Raw genomic sequence first — 19,457 nt, 5'->3', positions numbered from 1 at the left:
AAAAAGGATGGCTTCTAGGTCATGTGACCGGGCCCCTTCAACCAGCTGCCGCACTTACTGTTGATGAAATGAACTCCCCCTCCGCTCCAATTTGAACATGTTGAACATAGATGCAAATAAACCTTGCAATGCTGAGTATAATGTCAGCTGACAAATAATACGCATGTGCACAAAAATACTGTAACTAACGGTTGGTTTTCATGCATTAGTGATAGTGCAAGTGAAGTTTGTGACGTCAAATTCAAGTGCTATTAGCTGTGTTCAGCTTGTGCCGTTTACCTGATATTTGCTGTGATCATGTCAAGCAATATTTGCTGTTCCCACATTAAATGATATTTAAATGATGCTTGTTGTGGTCATTTTACGTGCTATTTGCTGTGTTCAGTTTCAGTATTATTTGCTGTGACCGTTTCAATCATATTTGGTTCTTCCAGTTTATTTGATTTTTGCTGTATCCCTTTTAAATGATATTTGCTGTGTTCATGTTAACTGAAAGTTGCTGTGAAATATTTAAGTGACATTTCTAGCGTCTAGTTTAAGTGTTGTTTTCTGTTTCCAGTTTAAGTGGCATTTTCTATAGTCATTTTAAGTAATATTTGCTGTGACCAGTTGAAGTGATATTTTCTGTGTACTGTTGAATTAATATACTCTGCTATTAGCTCAAGTGACATCTGTTGTATCTAATGTGAGAAATATTTGCTGTGGTTTTCTTAAATGGTATTTTCCATGGCAAATGTAATTCTTTTTTCTATGATTGAGTGTTTAGGTACCCCCTCCCATGTCCACCGTCGACTACGGGTGCTCCAGTTTGGCTCAACCTTGAAACTCCCTGGGTTGGAGGGTTGGCTGCAAGCAGCACTGGAGCGTTAGATTTCAGTTTAAAATTAGCATTTTGATACTGTATTCGCTTTAATAACGAATAAGGTCAAGGAAGCCATTTTAAGATTAACATTTCTCTTTTCAGCCGTTTCATACTCTGCATTTTGTATTCTGTGTTATCTACATGCATTAATTCTGCATAAAGTATAACCAGTCATGATTATAAAAGTAATAAAACATGATTAAGTTATAATGAGTGCATTATTGCAATTGATAAATATATTGCAAAGTCTATTTACTTATTTAAAGTATTAATGAATAACAACTGTTTAAGTTGAAAGTTTCTGTGAGGTTCATTTTCTTATGAAATTGGAATCTTTCTGAACTCTGATAAGTTACGGTACACCATGACCTAGTCAGACTCTAGCTTATGAATACCGAGTTGCTCAGCATCATATTGAAACTGGATGAGTAAAGAAAACATTGTTCTCCATGGATAACACATTGCTGCCGATTCAAACCAGGTGTTATCAACTGGAAGATGCTATTAAGAACCAACGAAGTTTACCAAACAACAGCGAGTACCAATCATTAAGGCAACAATACGTTAACTGTGACATGCATGATAGTTATCTAAGGGATAACAACAAGGGTTCCATCAGGTTTCTGTGTTCGACAGACTCTGAAGTTTCCGGAGTATGCATCACATTTTATTCCTGCAAGCCGGTTCGATATCAAGAACAGAGAGCTGAGAGCTTGAAAGCGACCCGTATTTCAACACACAATGAAACTGGCTAAAGCTGTAAATGCCATTATCCTAAGTTTATGAATTATGTTTTCCTTTTCCTAAACTTTCTTATATTTGTTATCCAACGATTCCTGCTATTGTCTTACTTGTTTAATTCTCTTTTTCTCTTCATTTTAGGTCAATTAACATTGCCAGCAAATTGGAATAACTGAAATTGATCAGGCAACGAATTAAGCTAAAAACAAAACATTAGAGTGAAACAAAGTACATGGGATCACAAGTCTCCATTTCCTTGCCGTTTCCTTTGCATCACGGATTTAAGCATTTCCCAGTGTCATTGAAACAGAATAGAGAGAATGGGATCAGGAGCAGCGACCCTTTTTTCACATCCTGCTTCCTGTCAGAACGCCATTTCATTCTCACAGTTTCTCCTTCTCCGACACATCTGCTCTGATGATGCAACCTTCCACAACAGCGCCTCTAATATATTTTTCTTGTTCCTCAACCGAGGATCCCCCGCCCCGCTTTGGTTGACAGGGTGCTCAACTGTGTCTCGCTCATTTCCTGCACCTGCGCCCTCACCCCTTCTTTTCCCTCACAAAAATCCGACAGGTTTTCTCTTGACCGCACTTTGCACCCCGCCAGCCTGCACATTCAGAGGATTATCCTTCGCCATTTCCGCAACCTCCAGCATAATGCCAACAACAAACAGATCTCCCCCCTCCCCTCTCCTATCAGCATTCCGAGAGGAACATTTGCGTCGCAACAACCTGGCCCACTCCCCATTACCCCTGACACCTCGTCCCCTTCCCACCGCACCTTCCCATGCAATCGCAGGATGTGTAATACCTGCCCTTTTACCTCTTCTCTCTTCACTATCCATGGCCCTAAACACTCATTTCAGATGAAGCAGCCATTTACTTGTACATCTATCAATTTAGTATACTGAACTCGCTGCTGACAATGCAGTCTCCTCTACATTGGGGAGACGAAACGCGGATTAGGTGACCGCATTTCCGAACACCTCCACTGAGCCCGGAAACATAAACCCGATCTTCCTGTCGCTTGCCATTTCAACACACACCCCTGCTGTCATTCCCACATCTCTGATCTGGGCTTGCTGCATTGTTCCAGTGACCATCAACGCAAGCTGGAGAACAGCAACGTTAATAAAAGCAAAATACTGCGGATGCTGGAAATCTGAAATAAAAACAAGAAATGCTGGAACCACTCAGCAGGTCTGGCAGCATCTGTGGAAAGAGAAGCAGAGTTAACGTTTCGGGTCAGTGACCCTTCATCGTAACAGCAACGTTAACTCTGCTTCTCTTTTCACAGATGCTGCCAAACCTGCTGAGTGGTTCCAGCATTTCTTGTTTTTATTTCTTGCCTTTACTTGTTGTCTCCCTAATGTGAGCCTATCTTTTCCTGAACTACAGGATTAAAGTCCTCCAATCAGATATCTGTCACTCTCAAAGTACCATATCAGCTCTTCCCAAATCACAAATAACATCCTGTGTGACTGAAATAAACATTACCTTTTCCTCCTCGAGTTCTCGACCTGTCTGCAGCAATTGACTGAGTTGATCAGTCAATCCTCCAAATCTCTCCACCATCGTCCCCGAGTCTGGGACTGCAATCATCTGCTTCCATTCTTATCATTATAATCATCGCCAGAATATCGACATCAGTAGATTCTATTCCAATTTCTGCAGCAACGTCTCTGTTTATCTCGAAAGGTCTATTTCTCACTTACATTCTGTCTGCCATTGACATCATCCAAAAACAGAATGTCAGTTTCAATATTTGTGCTGAAGACACCAGACTCTACCTCACCCTGACATTTCTCGTTTCTCTGTTTTCTCTGGATTGTCACACGGCTTGTCAGCAATCTGGTACCTGGTGAACAGCAATGTCCTTCAATTAAATATTGGAAAGGCTGAAGCCATTTACTTTGGTCCTTGCCACAAACGTTACTCTCCAGCCAGAATTCCTTTTCCTGGAAACTAGCTGAGACTGAACCATATTTTTTGCAAACTTGGTCAGATCATTGACATCGGGATGAGCTTACAACCACAAGCCTGCACCTTTGACAAGCTCCCTCATGGCAGACTGGTCTAAAAGGTGAATTCACACGGGCAACATGGATACAGAACTGGCTGCATCATAGAAAACAGAGGGGAGCAATGGAAGGGTGCTTTTCTGAATGGAGGGATGTGACGAGTGGTGGTATGCAGAGATCAGTGCTGGGACCTTTGCTGTTTGTAGTATATATAATTGATTTGGAGGAAAATGTAGCTTGTCTGATGAGTAGGTTGGCGGACAACACAAAGGTTGGTGGTGTTGCGGACAGTGATGAGGATTGCCAAAGGATACAGCAGGATTTAGATCGGTTGGAGACTTTGGCGGAGAAATTTCAGATGGAGTTTAATCCGAACAAATGTGAGGTAATGCATTTTGGAAGGTCTAATGCATGTGGGAAGTATACAGTAAATGGCAGAACCCGCAGGAGTATTGACAGGCAGAGATATCTGGGCATACAGGTCCGCAGGTCACTGAAAGTGGCAGCGCAGGTGGATAGGTTTGGTCGAGAAGGCATATGGCATGCTTCCCTTCGTCGTTCCGGGCATAGAGTATAAAAATTGGCAAGTCATGCTGCAGCTGTACAGAACTTTGGTTTGGCCACACTTAGAATATTTCGTGGAATTCCGGTCGCCACACTACCAGAAGGACATGGAGGCTTTGGAGAGGGTTTACCAGGATGTTGCCTGGTCTGGAGGGCATTAGCTATGAGGAGTGATTGGAAAAACTCGTATTGTTTTCATTGGAACGACGGAGATGGAGGGGCGACATGATAGAGGTTTATAAAGTTATGAGCGGCATGGACAGAATGGATAGTCAGAAGCTTTTTCCCAAGGTGGAAGAGTCAGTAACTAGCGGACATAGGTTTAAGGTGAGAGGCGTAAAGATTAGAGGGATTGTGCGAGGCAAGTTCTTTCCACAGAGGGTGGTGAGTGCCTGGAACTTGCTGCCGAGGGAGATGGTGGAAGCAAGTACGATTGCAACGTTTCAGAGGCATCTTGAAAAGACATGAATAGGATGGGAATAGAGGGTTATGGACCCCCGAGGTGCAGAAGGTTTTAGTTTACGCAGGCATCAAGATCAGCGTAGGCTTGGAGGGCCAAATGGCCTGTTCCTGTGCTGTACTGCTATTTGTTCTGTGTTTCTTTATCTCAATGACCCATTCCTCTTCCCCCTTTTCACCTCAAATGTTGCTGAAATCTGATCCGTGTCTTTGCCAGCTCCAGATTTGAATGTTCAAACACACTCTTGGCCGACCTCCCACATTCTACACTCGTATTTTTTATTCTGTGTATATGGAGGAATCATACTCTGTGTGTCCGCTGTCAGAACCAGCTGCTGCCCACGTTTACCGAAGCTCATGAATGATAACCAGGGAGGAAATCCGATCAGAAATCCTGGAGCCAATCAAACAGCAGTCAGCACAAATTACCCCAACTTCCAGTAAGATAGGGTCACATGACCAGGCTCTGCTCCTGTCTCCGACTCCAGTTTTTGTCTATCCACGAACAAATCAGGAGCACAGCCTAAACGGCAGGTATTCCGAATGCCACAGCTCAAACCCTGACCAGGAATACTTCCCCAATCCCTGTCCAGTTCGGTTCCACCAAATTCCTCTTGTCCTCATTGCTCCACTGTAATAATTTGAAGAATCGTGGACGAACATATCAATCCTGTTGCAAATGATACCATGTCAATCACAACAATCTGCCAAGCTATAAATCGCTCTGAACTTACTTCACTCCCTTCTTCCCTTGTCATCTGTTGTTGAACAGTATTTGTTATGCACCACTGATTCTGCTGCACCGTCAGCAGGTTTTCCCCAATAAACTGTACCCAGGGCATCGTAAATTCCAGCACTACACCATTTCAACTCTCTTCTTGCTTTCCAACACCATCTGGAATTCGATATCTCTCACTACGTGCTCATCAATCTCGCACTCTCTATACTTTTCCACTCATGCGTGATGTCACGCTGTTTTAACCTGCTCTATTATGTCTTCTGAGATATCTATTTGGATATGTGCAGCGCTTTGTTCATGCAAGTTGTCATGGTCACCAGTTTCTTGCCACCCCATACTCTACGGTCTGGCTTAACCTGCTTCTTTCCCCATTGCAGTGGAAAGTATGTTGGCACAGTGAATACCGAAAGGAAGAGAGGAACCATCAGAATTCGAGTGATACTGGGCAGCTTTCCTATAACTGCTGGAGCCTGCTTAGATTGGAGAACCTGTGCAATGGGATTTGAGTCATATTTTTTTCAACATATTTTAGCACTTCAGTATGAGATTGAAACCAGTCTGCATTCCTCTTCGCACGTTTACCGTAGGTAGTGAAAGCTGGCTCATAGATGACGTCTCTGATGTGGGCCCACTTGGTCTCAGCATCTCCTGTGGGAGTGTTTTGAAGGGTTGTTGCAAGTGAATTTAGAAATTTTTGTAACAACTGTGGATGAGAAATTCTGCTCGTGTTGTTGCACGGGTGGCCCTTCTGCTTGGAATTATGCAACTTCTTTGGTCTTAGTCTAACCTTGCTGCACACCAGGGAGTGGTCGGTGTCGCAGTCCGCACTGTGGAAGCTGCGTGTGATTTGAACACTGTTTAAGGAGTCTCACCTTGTGACGACGAGGTCCAGCTGGTGCCAACGACGCGATCTTGGGTGCCTCCATGCAACCTGATGACAGGGTTCAGTATGAAAGAACGTGTTGGTGATGCAGATTTTATGATAGGTACACAACTCAAGCAGTCTCTGCCCATTCTCATTCATCCTTCCAACATCATAGTGTCCAAGGCAGGAGGGCCATGAGTCATGGTCGGCCCCAACCCTGGCATTAAAGTCTCCCAGCAGGAACAGGTGTTCGCTCTTGGGGATGCTACTAATGATATTATGGAGTTCCTTGTAGAACTGGTCTTAAGCTTCATGTGGGGAACAGAGTGTTGGAGCTCAAATGCTGAGTAGGTGTACTGGACCAGAGGTGCTGAGCAGTCGGATGGACAGGAGGCGTTCCGAGCCATTTGAAGGAGGCTCTATCATGCTGAGCAAGGAGTTTCTGATGGCTTGAGATCCACTCGCGGGGAGGCGTGCAAAGAGGAATGCTGACTGGTTTCAATCTCATATTTAAGAGCTGGAACCTGTCATAGCCGCGAAGCGCATTGCACTGTTGAACTACAAGAAAGCCCCCAGCGAGTTAACATTCGTAGCACTTAAAGCAGCCAGAAGCACTGCACAAAGAACAGCCAGGCGCTGCGCAAATGACTACTGGCAACACCTATGCAGTCATATTCAGCTGGCCTCAGACACCGGAAACATCAGAGGAATGTATGATGGCATGAAGAGAGCTTTTGGGCCAACCATCAAGAAGCTCGCCCCCATCAAATCTAAATCAGGGGATATAATTGCTGACCAACGAAAGCAAATGGAATTCTGGGTTGAGCACTACCTCGAACTGTACTCCAGGGAGATTGTTGTCACTGAGACGACCCTCAATGCAACCCAGCCTCTACCAGCCATGGATGATCTGGACGTACAGCCAACAAAATCGGAAGTCAGTGATGCCACTGATTCTCTAGCCAGCGGAAAAGCCCCTGGAAAGGACGGCATTACCCCTGAAATAATCAAGAGTGCCAAGCTTGCTATACTCAAGGCACGACATTAACTGCTTTGCCTGTGCTGGGACGAGGGAGCAGTACCTCAGGACATGCACGATGCCAATATAAAAACAAAGGTGACCGCAACAACTACCGTGGAATCTCCTTGCTCAACATAGTGGAGAAAGTCTTTGCTCGAGTCGCTTCAAACAGGCTCCAGAAGCTGGCCAAGCACGTCTGCCCTGAGGCAGTGTGGCTTTCGTGCAGAGAGACCGACCATTGACATGCTGTTCCCCCTTCGTCAGATACAGGAGAAATGCCGTGAACAACAGATGCCCCTCTACATTCCATTCATTGATCTCACCAAAGACTTTGACCTCGTCAGCAGACGTGGTCTCTTCAGACTACTAGAAAAGATTGGGTGTTCTCCGAAGCTACTAAGTATCGTCACCTCATTCCATGACAATATGAAAGGCACAATTCAACATAGTGGCACCTCATCAGACCTCTTTCCTATCCTGAGTGGCATGTGCTGCTCTCACATGCGTTCAAGTCTTCAGAAGAAGGAACTTTCCTCCACACAAGATCAGGGGGTAGGTTGTTCAACCTTGCCCATCTAAGAGCGAAGACCAAAGTATGGAAAGTCCGCATCAGGGAACTCCTCTTTGCTGACGATGCTGCTTTAACATCTCACACTGAAGAGTGTCTGCAGAGTTTCATCGACAGGTTTGCGGCTGCCTGCAACGAATTTGGCCTAACTATCAGCCTCAGGAAAACGAACATCATGGGACAGGACGTCAGAAATGATCCATCCATCAATATTGGCGACCACGCTCTGGAAGTGGTTCAAGACTTCACCTGCCTAGGCTCAACTATCACCAGTAACCTGTCTCTGGATGCAGAAATCAACAAGCACATGGGAAAGGCTTCCAGTGCTATGTCGAGACTGGCCAAGTGAGTGTGGGACAATGGCACACTGACACGGAACACAAAAGTCCGAGTGTATCAAGCCTCTGTCCTCAGTACCTTGCTCCATGGCAGCGAGGCCTGGACAACGTATGTCAGCCAAGAGCGACATCTCAATTCATTCCATCTTCGCTGCCACCAGAGAATCCTTGGCATCAGGTGGCAGGACCGTATCTCCAAAACAGAAGTCCTCGAGGTGGCCAACATCCCCAGCTTATACACACTACTGAGTCCGCGTCGCTTGAGATGGCTTGGGCATGTGAGCCGCATGGAAGATGGCAGGATCCCCAAAGACACATTGTACAGCGAGCTCGCCTCTGGTATCAGATCCACTGGCCGTCCATGTCTCCGCTTTAAAGACGGCTGAAAACGTGACATGAAGTCCTGCGACATTGATCACAAGTCGTGGGAGTCTGTTGCCAGCATTCGCCAGAGCTGGCGGGCAGCCATAAAGGCGGGGCTAAATTGTGGCGAGTCGAAGAGACTGAGCAGTTGGCAGGAGAAAAGATTGAAGCGCAAGGGGAGAGCCAACTGTGTAACAGCCCCGACAAACAAATTTTTCTGCAGCACCTGTGGAAGAGCCTGTCAGTCTGGAATTTTCGGCCCAGTGGTGAGCACCGCAGCCTCACAAATCGAGGGACCCGAGTTTGATTCTGGGTACTGCCTGTGCGGAGTTGCAAGTTCTCCCTGTGGGCTTTTGCCGGGTGCTCCGATTTTCTCCCACAGCCAAAGTACATAGACATTGAACAGTACAGCACTGTACAGGCCCTTCGGCCCACGATGTGGTGCCGAAACTTTAACCTACTCGAAGATCAAATTACCTCCATACCCTTCATTCTACTATCATCCATGTACCTATCCAAGGGTCGCTTAATTGCCCCTAATGTATCTGCTTCTACTATCACCGCTGGCAGCGCATTCCACGCACCCACCACTCTCTGTGTAAAGAACCTATCTCTGACACCTCCCCGAAACATTCCTCCAATCACCTTAAAATTATGCCCACTACTGATAGCCCTTTCCGCCCTTGGAAAATGTCGCTGGCTATCCACTCGATCTATGCCTCTCATCATCTTGTACACCTCTATCAAGTCACCTCTCATCCTTCTTCGCTCCAATGAGAAAAGCCCTCGCTCCCTCAAGCTTTCTTCGTAAGACATGCCCTCCAGTCCAGGCAGCATCCTGGTAAATCTCCTCTGCACCCTCTCTAAAGCTTCCACATCCTTCCTATAATGAGGCGACCAGAACTGAACACAATATTCCAAGTGTGGTCGAACCAGGGCTTTATAGAGCTGCAGCATAACCTCACGGCTCTTAAACTCAATCCCCCTTTTAATGAAAGCCAACACACCATACGCCTTCTTAACAACCCTATCAACTTGGGTGGCAACTTTGAGCGATCTCTGGACATGGACCCCAAGATCCCTCTGTACCTCCACACTACCAAGAATCCTGTCTTAAAGCCTGTATTCTGCATTCAAATTCGACCTTCCAAAATGAATCACTTCACACTTTTCCAGGTTGAACTCCATCTGCCACTTCTCAGCCCAGCTCTGCATCCTGTCAATGTCCCGTTGCAACCTACAACAGCCTTCCACACTATCCACAACTCCAGAAATCTTCGTGTCATCGGCAAACTTGCTAACACAGTCTTCCACTTCCTCATCCAAGTCATTTATAAAAATCACAAAGAGCAGAGCTCTCAGAACAGATCCCTGCGGAAAACCACTGGTCACCGAGCTCCATGCTGAATACTTTCTATCTATTACCACCCTCTGTCTTCTATGGGCCAGCCATTTTTTTATCCAGGCAGCCAACATTCCCCATATCCCATGCCTCCCTACTTTCTGAATGAGCCTACCATGGGGAACCTTATCAAATGCCTTGCTAAAATCCATATACACCACATCCACTGCTCTTCCTTCATCAATGTGTTTTGTCACATCTTCAAAGAATTCAATAAGGCTTGTGAGGCATCACCTGCCCCTCACAAAGCCATGCTGACTATCTGTAATCAAACCATGCTGTTCCAAATAATCAAAAATCCTATCTCTCAGAATCCTCTCCAATAATATGTCCGGTACCGACGTAGGACTGACTGGTCCATAATTCCCAGGGTTATCCCTATTCCCTTTCTTGAACAAGGGAATAACATTTGCCACCCTCCAATCATCTGGTACTACTCCAGTGGATAGTGAGGACGCAAAGATCATCGCCAAAGTCGCGGCAATCTATTCCCTCGCTTCCCGTAATATCCTTGGGTATATCTCGTCTGGCCCCGGGGACTTATCTGTCCTCAAATCATTCAAAATTTCCAGCACGTCTTCCCTCTTAAAATCAACGTTTTCGAGCATATCAGTCTGTTTCACGTTGTCCTCACAAACGACCAGTTCCCTCTCACTAGTGAATACTGAAGCAAAGTATTCATTTACGAACTCCCCTGCCTCCTCCGACTCCAGGCAGAAGTTCCCTCCACTATCCCTGATAGGCCCTACCCTCACTCTGGCCATCCTCTTGTTCCTCACTTAAGTGTAGAACGCCTTGGGATTTTCCTTAATCCTACCCGCCAAGACTTTTTCATGTCCCCTTCTAGCTCTCCTAAGTCCATTCTTCAGTTCCTTCCTGGCTACCTTGTAACCCTCTAGAGCCCTGTCTGATCCTTCCTTTTTCAACCTTAGCGTCGGGCGGCACACTGGCGCAGTGGTTTGCACTGCGACCCGGGTTCATTTCTGGGTACTGCCTGTGTGCAGTTAGCAACTTCTCCCTGTGTCTGCGTGGGTTTCCTCCGGGTGCTCCGGTTTCCTTCACACATGCCAAAGACTTGGAGGTTGATAGGTTAATTGGCCATTATAAATTGCCCCTAGTATAAGTAGGTGGTCGGGACATGTGGGGATATGGCAGGAATATGAAGTTAGTGTAGGATATGTACAAATGGGTGGTTGATGGTCGGCAAAGACTCGGTGGGCCGATGGGCCTGTTTCAGTGCTGTATCTCTGAATAAAAAAAATAATTAAGTAAGCTTCCTTCTTCCTCTTGACTCGCTGTTCCACATCTCTTGTCATCCAAGGTTCCTTCACCCTACCATCCCTTCCCTGCCTCATCGGGACAAACCTATCCAGCATTCGCAGGTGATGTGTAAATTGGCCATTGTAAATTGCCCCTGGTGTAGGTAGGTGGTTGGGGATATGGGATTACTGTAGGGTTAGTATAAATGGGTGGTTGTTGGTCGGCACAGACTCGGTAGGCCGAAGGGCCGGTTTCAGTGCTGTATCTCGAAATAAATAAATATAAATAAATAAATAGAATAGGCCTGCATAGCCACTCCAGGCGCTGCTCCACACACCACTGACCACCTCCAGACGCTCACCCATTGTCGCTCCAGATAAGGAGGCCAAAGAAGATATTTTAGCACTAATATAATTTGACACAATTAATTTAATATTATTGCCATGCCCAGTAGAGCCATTTCAAATTCATATCTTTTAACACAGATTTTCACAGAGTGTGTAAGATTTTGTAACTGACTTTTCTATTAAAATGTACCATACGAGCCGCAAATAATGGCCACCAAAGATTATCTGACCTGATCAGTAAATTTCTAAACAGCCATACTGTCTGGCAAGGACAAAATTCCAGACTAAGAAGTGGCAACTCCACGTATCCTGAGACAATCCAAGAGGCAATCCTGAACTGAATGGGTCTTTCTGAAACAAAGACAGTAATCAAGAAATAAGCCAGATAATGAATAATCACCCTAATTCCAACACCATATTTGAGAAAGGGAAATGTGATAATGCACATGGTCAGCTAACCATGTTGGTTTCTTTTTATTCTTTAACTGCTATCTGAAGAAAGTCACAACAGCAACAGCAAAAAGGGCAGAAAAATCTATGCCTAAATAATTGGAGACTGCAGCATGGTGACGTCTCCAAGCCTGTTCCATTTCGAACCCACCAATACTGCAAAGTGGCCTCGTGGTAACGAGACTGAAACCAACCAAGTTTGTGGCCTGCAGAAATTCTATCCCGTCAAGAGAATCCTGAAAGCCACTTCAGAACGTGACTCTGGCTGTTGAACTTAGCTAAGCTACACTTCAGGAGTGAAGGTGTCTTTTTCATAAGGTCTGCAACGTGTCTTTTCGACTGCGAGCGATGTGAATTATGAACTATTATTTTGATTATAAGCTGTAAAAGTGCACTATTCTTTTCAACTGTACTTTCCTTAAGTGTGTTTGTGTATGTCGCTGTGTGAGTGAGTGCCAAAGTGTTAGATTTCGTGGGGAGTGTTGAATGAACAGTCTAGAGGGTGTGAATTCATGCAATGCAGGACATGTGAAGAGCAGTTCTGGTCTTCAAACAGGAGCATAAATTCTCACATGCAGCTTGTATATTCGAACAGAAATCACAAGAAAAATAAGAATATACAATGGACACATTCATGGATTGATAATAAAATGCTGCTAATGAACCAATGTTGCAAATGATTTGTCAATTGAGTATGTATAGCTGCATGCTCTAATTCTGATTAAGAGCAGCTGATACTAATTGTGGAAAGATCAGGGTGCATATGGAATAACCAGTTTCCACCTGGGGAGGGGGACGGGGGAGCTGGTCTGGAGAAGAGAAATGCTGTCGGCGTTTATGCTGTATGGATTATTGTGAGTTTTCCTATGTGGAAGTAAGACTGGCTTTATCCTTTGACAGATGCATGTTTAAGAAATTTACATTTTGCGCCTTCCCAGGATCAGATCTTGTAATTGGGATGTTTCATGTTCCTTTGTTGATCTCTGTCAGGGCGTGGGATTTGCCTGACTTCAGGCCGTGCAGAACAGGTGAACTAAATATTCTGTGAGGCTATGAGTCCCTCCCTCAGGGTAATTCAAACCAACAAGGAACCTACTCACCACAAAGTTAAAAATCTGCAATAATTGTAATTCATGTGTGGGAGACGCAGAAGGACGTGGGCATGCTTTTGCTGGCAGGTTTGCCTTGAAGATTTTCAGGGGGGTTTGTTGAATGCCAAGTTAGTAAGTGTAGAACTGATCCATCCTGATATTGTGCGAAATCGAACATAAAATCACATTGGGGCGGCACAGTAGCGCAGTGGTAAGCACCGCAGCCTCACAGCTCCAGCGACCCGGGTTCAATACTGGGTACTACCTGTGTGGAGTTTGCAAGTTCTCCCTGTGTCTGCGTGGGTTTTCTCCGGGTGCTCCGGTTTCCTCCCACATGCCAAAAGACTTGCAGGTTGATAGGTAAATTGGCCATTATAAATTGCCCCTAGTATAGGAAGGTGATGGTGGAATATACAGGTTTGGATGTGGTAGGATTAGTAGAAATGGGTGGTTAATGGTCGGCACTGACTCGGTGGGCCGAAGAGCCTGTTTCAGTGCTGTATCTCTAAATCTAAATCTAAATATTTGGGAACAAGATGTAAAATTACGAGAGAAAATAGACCTTCTTGAGAAAGGAAACGAAATTATTGAAATCGGAAGATTTTTGAACTGACAAAGGATTGAATCTGATTCAGCAGTGAATCCACGTCTTTGGATTCTTGTTGTTACAAATGTGAAACCTGTGGCAGCTTTGCCTTTACAACCAATTGACATAGTCCTCAGGGTTAAAGGTTTCTTGCTGCTGTTTTTAGGTAACCCAGAAGATAAAATGATATCCTGGGGGCCGGAATTGTATTACTTACTTTCCGTGGAACTCTGCAATCTGTGGTCAGTCACTTCCAGAACTCTGAGTCAGAGCTGTGCTGCTAACAGCTTTCTCCATCACCTCCCAACTGGACACTCGACCTACAGTTCCATCAACAAGAAGGCAAGGTTGGCCCTCCCATTAGCCCGAACCCTCGCACGCCCATTCTGCAATCCCCCCTGTTACTACGATGGCCCGCCATGTTGTGGGAAGTGATGGTTCATATAATTCCCAAGATTAAGCCTTGAATGCCCCAAGGTACGATACACAGCATCTTAACTATCCATATTGTGACCTCCCATTTAAAACATGTAACTAAACATTGATGGGGAATTGAAGAGCCTGTATCAGATCCAATGACCCATCCTCTTGTCCATATACGACACATACCTGCGTATTTTCCATGTTCTCCTGATCATTACAATGTATCTTTTCGAAATTATCACAGCCAATCATGAAGCTCATGGCTTGTTTCAACAAATAGACCAACGACATTTTATACATCCCCCAACTACCCTGTGATTTGCCTCTTTCAATCATTCGGTCAAAGATTGAGGCCAAGATGAGAAGACATTTACTCTGGATGAATGACGGACAAACTGAAACGGTCTTCTTTCACTCCCACAAAAAACACGGCATTTTTGCATTGTTTGCATAAGATTTGGGCAGCTAATAGGCAACTAAAAATCACATCACACATTTGCCATGAAATGGCCTTGTCCAACAGGAGAGAATCTAACCACCTCCCTTTGATATTAATAGTCGTGGTCAGTCCCCAATTACCACATTATCAATATCATAGGCGTTACCTTTGATCAGAATTTTAACTGGGCCAACCAAATAAATGTTGTTGCTCCAGAGAAGATTAGACGGTGGGATTTATGCAATAAATAACTCACTGACTTTTGCATCCAGAATCTACAAGGCATAAGTCTGGAATAATGGAATATACTCCTCTTCCCTGGATCTGTGCCGCCGCCAACAAAACTCAAGCGCCTCAGCAGGATCCAAGCAAATGGACTTGGTTGATGTCCCTGCGATGCACCATACTAACACTTAATTCATTCCACCACCAGCACACAGTGGCTGCCGTGTGCACCATATATAACATCACACCGCAGGAAGTTACTAAATTTATTTCGACAGCTCATTTCAAGCAGGAGACCGCTAACACATAAAGGGATAAGGGTGGCAGACGCATGGAAACATTAACACCTGAAAGTTCCCTCCAACCACAGACATCCTGAGTTGGAACGACATCGTCATTTCTTCACAATTGCTGGGTCAAAATCCTGGAACCTCCTTTCTCATTGTACTGCGGGTGTACGTAAAGCAGATGGAGTCCAGCGTTTCAAGAAGGTGGCTCTCCACCACGTCCCCAAGAGAAACTAAAGGTGGATAACAAATCGCAGCCTCGCCAGCAATGCCCACATCCAAGGAGCAAGAAGCTTTCAGCTTGCTGCCTCAGTCTAAGCCCAGATGTGTGTTACATTGATGCCCTGCCTGGTTCCGAGCTCAGCACATTCTCCACCGTTTATGAATAGGCGGTCTCCCAGTTAAAATGATGATGAGGAGGAATTTCTTCTCTTGAAGTTCCATCGCCTTTAGAATTCACTTACGCAGAAGTCAGTGGAGTCTGGGTCATTTAATATATTCAAGGCTGGTTTAGACTGACCTTTCATTTACGACGGACTGAAGACTTACTGTTGTCTGGCAGGAAATTGGAATTACGGCCATGGTCAGATAAGCCATTATGGTATAGAATAGCAGAACATGATCTATGGGCTGAATGGCCTACTCCCTCTTTTATTTCTAATGACCTTAGGTGAGAGGAAATCTGTTGCATCTCTTGCACTTGCATAGAAAGGAGCTGCGGGCAAGCAAACCTCATCTTTGATGTGACGGAAGAGTGAATACAGATATTTTGTTCGCGATTTTAGTTGGACACGGTGGAAATGGAGGAGGATGATTTGTTGAAGGTGGAGGCGGTTGGAATGGAAAGTGAGAATAAGTGAATTAATATCATGGTTCTGGAAGGTAGGGAAGGAGGTGAGGACAGTCACTCGGGTGATGGAACAGATAAAGCTGAGGCCTCTGCAAAACTAATGTGAGGAATGCACGGTTAATGTGAAATGAAAAGACTACAGAAGCACTGGTATGGAAAATGTAATCGTTTAAACAAACAAAAGGCGATGAGGAAACTAAGAGAATGGAAGTTATTATTTATGCAAAGTGGAGTTTGAGGAAGTGTGGTCAAGATAACTGTGGAAGTTGGTGGATCATAGTAAATATTGATGCAGAGTGTGTACACTTATATTGAGGGAGGAAATTCGTGGAAGAGAAGTAAGGAGTCACAGATGGACCGTTTTCAGGCGAGAGAGGTACAGATATTTCAATGCAAATTTGATTAACTTTTGGAGCTCGATCTGAACAAGGGTTTGACACCGCCACAATGATCGATGTATCGGATAAAGAGGTTGAAAAGGGAAACGGAGTAGCTCGGACCGTGTGAGGGAGAGAACAATATTGAAAATCCTGCCATTGTGTCCAGTTCGAGGCACCACACTTTGAGGCTTTAGAGCAGGTGTAGAAAATGTTCAAGTGAAAATTCCAGGGGTGACAGATGTTTTATGCCGACAGATTAGAGAATCAAGGTTTTTCTCCTTAAAGAGGAAATTGAGAGAGAGTTTGATAGAGTTGTTCCAAACCATGGGTTGTTTAAACAGAGTAGATAGAGAGAAACTGCTCTCATTGGCAAACCTGGCGAAAAGCAAAGGACACAGGTTTAAGGGAGTGGCAAAAGAATCAATGGCGACATGAGGGAAAACGTATGTTTCCAAAGCACGTGTTCAGGATATGAAATGAACGCCTGAGAGAGTGGTGAAGACAGAATCAATCAGAAGCGAGCTGAATGAACAACTGAAGAGAAAAACAATGCAGGTCAGTGAGGAGGAGATGGAGGAGTGAGATTAGCTGAGCTGCCCGTGCAGAGAGCTGACATTGTCAAGACAGACCTAATGGCCAACTGCTGTGTTGCAACCATTCCATACTCCTTTTTGTTTGAATATATGAATTGTTGAACGGAATTGCACAGATAAAGAGAGCATCCAAAGTAGACACAAACATCCGTTACAGGCTTCTCCGACGTTAGGAATTTGATTTCTGAATAGTCATGCAGAGTGCAGGCCATCACTAAAACAACATGACATCCACAGATGGGAGTCATGATTTTTCTCGGACTTCCTTTATTTCTGTTTAACACAGCTTCCAGTTATGATTAGTTGCTTATTGTGATCAGATTTGTCCAGACTTGGGGGTGGGGATGGGGATGGGTCCAATTCAATTTTAGTGGAAAATATATTCCATCAACAGGGAATTAGCACAACTGTCGTAATCTGTTTGTTCAAAGATGAAGAAAAACTGTTTGAACAATTTTGCAACCTGTGTATCCCCATAGAGATCCGGGAGGGTATAAAGTTAATGCACTGGGAATGTGTCACCTCAGAATTTATTTCAGAGATATTACCTGCAGCACGAACAGACCGATCACTCCAAACAGAAAATGCACGGACCAACTCAATGGGTCAGGAACATATTCTATGTGATTCTTGCTGTAACTGGCGTTCCTGGTAAGTATCTATAACCAATGAGGTTTTGTAAATCTGAGTATGAGCTGGTTTCTTCCATTACCATGGGAATAATATTATTACATGCGATCGAATGGTTACAGTTACACAGACACACACTCAATAATATAATTGCATTAATTTCCTGAATTAGCTGTGCAGTTTTAATCTGTTGACTCAACTGTTTCTAGCTCAAGACACTCTGCATTGTAAAGTTATTGAATTATGTGGAATGTTTTAGATTAGATTAGAGATACAGCACTGAAACAGGCCCTTCGGCCCACCGAGTCTGTGCCGACCATCAACCACCCATTTATACTAATCCTACACTAATCCCATATTCCTACCAAACATCCCCACCTGTCCCTATATTTCCCTACCACCTACCTATACTAGTGACAATTTATAATGGCCAATTTACCTACCAACCTGCAAGTCTTTTGGCTTGTGGTAGGAAACCGGAGCACCCGGAGAAAACCCACGCAGACACAGGGAGAACTTGCAAACTCCACACAGGCAGTACCCAGAATCGAACCCGGGTCCCTGGAGCTGTGAGGCTGCAGTGCTAACCACTGCGCCACTGTGCCGCCCTGTGTTCTGTAGAATCACAGCTCAAAGCAGGAAAATCTCAGAGGGGAAGGATTACTGGAATTATCTGTTAGTGTAGAATTATACTGTGTGTAATGTACAACTGGTAGTCTCTGACACTCTAGAATTGTACTGATTGTGGCTGACTAACTGGTGTGGACAATGTAACTCCAGGGAACATGTATTTGCTGGAGTATCTGTAATTGTATTCAGTGCGGGTCCCCATCTTATTCTAATTCTAATTAGAGTTGTTGACAGCACCATCAGATGCAAATTAATAGCCTTCCCGAGCACAGTCCTGAGAAGCGTTTGCTCACAAGTGCACTGCAATAATAAATAATCCTCTTCAATATTACGAAAAACACTGATGACTATGACATGTTAATAGACAACTTGTTGATTTTACAACACAGAATCTGGGCATTCGGTACAACTGGATTAGGACAGTCTTCCTGCTCTGCACGAGCCTCTCTTCATTCCAGCTCATCGAGTCCTATCAGCATATCCGTCCAATCCTGTCTCCATCATGCACTAACCTCACTTCTTCTTATTTTTTCTTCCATTGCAACTACTCCAAGAGGTCTCAATTCCACGTTCTCAGCAGTACAAGTAAATAGGTCTCTCTTGAATTCCATCACGTATTTATTGATGACCATCTTATTTTGAGGAAATACAGAACTGGTCACCAGCAAAGTGGGAATATCAGGTCCACGTTTTCCCTCTCTAAACCTTTTTTTAAATTTTAAAGGCCTCTATTAGTTCAACAATCATCCTTCTCTTATCGACTTAATGGAGCCACAACATATCCCAATAACTATAATCTCCCTGCTGTGGTATTATTTTTGTGAAGAATACGTGCACCTGCTGGTTACCCTGGATATTTTTAGCATGTGTAGTCCAGATGAGTACACATTATTCACGTGTTCAATCACCACCTTTCTAATACATTATTATAACACTTTTCTCCTGACGATATTCCTGTAGAAATGAAAGCCTGTGCTGTGATAACATTTGCATCGACTCAGTAAATTCCCTTTTCAATTTAACTCATTTATGCATCAGAGGGAGTGGTCCAAGACGTATGAGTGTCTCCGATCCGAGGGACTGGTTCGAATCAGGGAGGAATTTCTTCGAACCCAGGGAGTGATTCGATTCCGGGATGGGTTCCTACACTGGGAGTGGTTGGAGACCGGGTGCAGTTCTCCAGTCTACCCATTCTTGGGCTCCACGTTGTTATATTTAACTAGTTTACCAGCGTCTGATGAGCGGTGTGCTGTACCTGCCCGTCCAGGATTTGTTCAATCTGGAAGTGCTGGGGTTGGAGGCAGGTTGGGATTATGGACCC

Source organism: Heterodontus francisci, unplaced genomic scaffold, assembly GCF_036365525.1.
Source record: "Heterodontus francisci isolate sHetFra1 unplaced genomic scaffold, sHetFra1.hap1 HAP1_SCAFFOLD_201, whole genome shotgun sequence".
Lineage (NCBI taxonomy): Eukaryota > Metazoa > Chordata > Chondrichthyes > Heterodontiformes > Heterodontidae > Heterodontus > Heterodontus francisci.
The sequence above is the reverse complement of the archived record's forward strand: the minus strand, read 5'-3'. Positions refer to the sequence as shown.